The sequence below is a fragment of the Triticum aestivum genome, chromosome 6B (genome assembly GCF_018294505.1).
Source record: "Triticum aestivum cultivar Chinese Spring chromosome 6B, IWGSC CS RefSeq v2.1, whole genome shotgun sequence".
NCBI classification, from domain to species: Eukaryota; Viridiplantae; Streptophyta; class Magnoliopsida; order Poales; family Poaceae; genus Triticum; species Triticum aestivum.
In genome coordinates, this window is record NC_057810.1 from 205,741,654 (window position 1) to 205,745,971 (window position 4,318).

Here is a 4,318-nt window from a genome sequence, read left to right on the forward strand (position 1 = left end):
CCAAATATGTATACCTATTGTTTTTGTGTGTTCACATGATTAATATACTTTAGTAATCATGTTTTATAACTTTTGTTTCAATAAAGTGCCAAGTAAAGCCTTTGGGATAGTGTGGATGCTACTTGACTTGATTCTGTGCGAAAATAGAAACTTTTTTGCCCAGTAACAGAACTTTTTAAATTTACTGGAATGCAATAAAATTCTTAAGTGTTTACACATGATTGGTATAAAAATTGCCTACGTTGTCCTCATTTTTCAGAATTTTTGGATTTACATAAGTATGATTGTCCACATCTTTATAGACTGTTCTGTTTTTGACAGATTCTCTTTTCAATGCATAGTTTGCTTGTTCTAGTGTTTCCTTAGCTTATTAAGTGATATAAATTGTGGAAATCATAAGGTACACTAGGCATTGTGTGAGAAAAATTATGAATCTTGTTTTTGACAGTACCCAAGTGAATGATTTGTTTTATCATACTAACCTATCTTACGAAGTTCCGTTAACTTTTGTGTGATCGAAGTTTTCATGTTTTGGGTGAGATATTGACATCGGGAGAATAAGGAGTGGCAAGAACCTATTTGGGAATCATATTACCAAGAGAGTTTACCAGGAGATAGACTGATGGGATCATTGTGGTGGAAGTCAATTCTTAAGTTGTTACACACATTTAAAGAACATACAAGGTGCCAAGCAGGGAGAGGAGATATTGTAATGCTTTGGACAGATAAGTGGATGAACACCCCCCTGATCTCAATGTTCCCTGAACTCCACTCTTTTCCTATCAACCAAGACATTTCTTTGTTCCAAGCACAGCAGCATGAGGATCTTAGTCACATTTTCCATAGACCTTTGTCACTCCAGGCTTTCAATCAATTCAATGAACTACAAGAGATTCTCACAAACAAGGTGAATTCAACAGAAAGGGACTCTTGTATGATGGATGGTTCCATGAATTTTTTTCCTCTATGGCCATGTACAAAGCCGTTTCTGGCCCAAGTCAAACACATAGTATCTTTCAAATGATTTGGAAATCTGCATGCATGCTGAGACACAAAATTTTCTTCCGGTTACTGTTGCATGACAAATTAAGCACAAGCAACATGATCAAGTGCAGAAACATGTATTTGGAGGACTACAACTATGCACTATGTGCAGAGCCGACTAAGGAAACAAGCACTCATCTTTTCTGGGACTGTCAATTTGTTGGTTGTTGTTGGGATAGGATGTTTCCCAATAGACATAGAGGTACATCTACCTATGATGAAGTCATGTTCATTCTTGATGAAAATCCAAAAGATTTTTCTATGGAAGTGGTGATTATGGGTTGTTGGAGAATCTGGATGACCAGGAATGACAAAATCTTCAGACAAGCACCGATCCATTATGGAACTTGGAAATATTATCTCAGAGAAGGACTTGAAACTTCTAGCCTTAGAGCAAAGCAGAAGAAAGCCGAGGGGATTACCAGTTGGATAGTACAACACCTTTAATTTCCTCAATGTTTCCCAAAACTGGTGTAGGTTAATGCATTTGGGCTAAGTTTAGGCCTTGTATTTGTAATTTATTTATATTAATATAGAAAATACCGTAGAACGATTGTTCTATGGTCTCGTCTCAAAAAAGAACCTAAGATTGGGGATGCCCAAGGCACCCCAAGGTAATATTCAAGGAATACCCAAGCAACTAAGCTTGGGGACGCCCCAGAAGGCACCCCCTCTTTCGTCTCCAATATTATCGGTAACCCCACTTGGAGCTATATTTTTATTCATCTAATATGTGTTTTGCTTGGAGCATCATTTTAGTTTACTAGGATTTGCTTGCTGTTATTTAAAATAATATTTTGCACCTTTTATTTAAAACAATAATGAGGCTAGCCAACTCGCATGGAGAAGGCTCCCTCGATCGGTTCCTTCGATGGCCGTCCGATCTGCCTTCTAGCGCGTCTGAACCATCGGATCTTCACCTGCAGTCAAACCTAATTTTACCTCATGGTCGTTTTTGTAGTCCAATGACAAGTGGGCTCATGTCGGGCGCTCGTTGGCTGGGTTGGCCCTTTCCGCGTGTAGGAGGATTTTCCCCAATCAGCTTGGGCGCTCCGCACCCAATCACCCGCATCTCGCGGCTCTCGCCCCACCCCAGCCACCAAACGAGGAACCCTAGCCCTCTTTCTCCTTCCCCTTGACCCCCAGAGCCGCTGCACCCCTCCCTCTCCCTTCCGTGCATATGCTCAGCCAAGGACGTCGCCGTCACCCTCAGCTCCTCCTCCACCACCTTGCCTTTTTCTCCTCCTCGCCTTCCCATCGCTCACGTGCATGTCGCTGCTGTCGGAGAACAGGACAGTGTGGGTCGCTTCCTCCTTTTCCTCTCGCTGGATCTAAGGCATGCGGCCATGGAGGCGAGCCTCTCCGGTGGCGGCGGCAAAGGGTGACCACATGGATCGGTCCCTGTAGGAGAGAGAAGATGGGAGAGAGGGAGAGAAGGAAGGAGAGGAGGGAGGCCCGACGGCGGACGGGAGAGGGTCACCGACCAGCGCCGGCGAGGTCAGCTGCGACCTGGTGGTTGGTGGTGGCTTGATCCACTCCTGGATCCTTCTTCCACTTCCCCACTGCCTAATATGGAGCATCGGTCAGGGAGCATGGGATCGATTTTCTGCGGCTCAAGGTTTGCTTCCTTTCTGAGGTAATCTCTATCTGGTTGCCCTTCTGTTATCTCATATCTAGTTTGTTTCTTGTCCAGTGTGTGATCATATTGGGCCTCCAGGATCTTGTGCTCCTACTATTCTTGTCTGAACTTTGTTAATTTTATCAGAAGGAGGAGGAGCAAAGCATATGCAGGCTCTTCCATGGTGAGTTTGGAGTTTACCCTCTATCCCTGGAAGTTGAAATTGGCTATCATGCAAGCGACGGCCTTTTCTTAGCCATGGTGAGTTTGAGGCTTACCCTCTGTTCTTGGTAGCTAAAATTGGTTTCTCGTTGAATAATGTTCATCATACTATACTCAGGAATACAAAGGAAGCTACAAACTAGTCATATCGCATTTTCTTGAGATATCCGTCAAGGGAATCTGATTGTACCCAAATGTGATAGATCCCACTCTTTGGCACCTTGAATTCGAAGTTGTAGTGGCTGAACAAGACTAGAATCATGTTTATGATGCATTTTCCATCGATACAGAGGTATGAATCATATGGTTGACATTGGTAAAAACTCTCAGTGAGCGCCCTACCTCTTGAATTAATAGTGAGAAGTCGTACATTACTTTTAGGTGTAAACAAATAGTAAAAGATGAGGTAGCCGTCTCCTACTGAATTAATAGTGAGAAACCTACCAGCTAAATTTTATTCTTACATGATATATGATATGAAGTATTATTTATATTTACTATTTAGGATGTATGCATATATGTTACTGGCTAGCATGATACTGTTAGCGGAAGTTGTAGTGCTTTTTATGGTCGGCGGTGGCATGCCGCTCCAAGCCACACTGCTTTCCTTCGATGCCGACAACCACAACAGGGGTGGATCCAGCCGCCAAGAGGCATAGCGGTGGCCTGCTCCCAAGCTACAGGTGAGAACATGACACGGCGGTGGCTGGTTTGCATAAATATTGATCAATGTGTTATGAGAATATTTTGTGAGGTATCATGATTGGCATATCACAGGTCGCTAGAGCTGTTCAAGTGTAACATCCCAAATTTTCAATTTGGAATGTTATACATTAGATCATCATTGCATATCATATTTATTGCATTTTGGTAGATCCTAGAAATTCTATGCAACTCAAGGACCCACGGAGAGAGTTGGGGATTTCGTTATTTTCATATTTGAGTTTTTCTCAAATTTTGAAAAGAGGATCATTTGGTTTTACTTATTTTTCTTTCCTAATATTTCGAAAATAAAAATATATGAGAGGAGATAAAATGACTTCTCCAAAATAAATGAAATATTAGAGGAAAAATATTAAAATCAAATAAATAGTTTTATTTGGATTTTATTGCAATTTCATTTGAATTAGAAAAATTGCATGTTTTCAAAATTGCATTTTTAGGCCAAGAAAATGTTCATCTTGTTCTAAATATTTTATTCAGACGGTAAAAATTTGTTTTGGCATTTTTAGATTTTTATTTATTTTTCTAGGATTTATGTTCAGTGAAATCTTATTTAAAAAAATCTTCGTCGGCCGAACTGGGTAGAAGCCCAAACGGCCCGGCTGTGCCACCGCCTCCCCACGCCCGACGCCGTGACCGAGCCGGACTCCGCCGGAGTCCGGGAAACCGCCGCCGCCCCGGTGCCCCGTGCGCCAAGCCGAGTACCCCCCT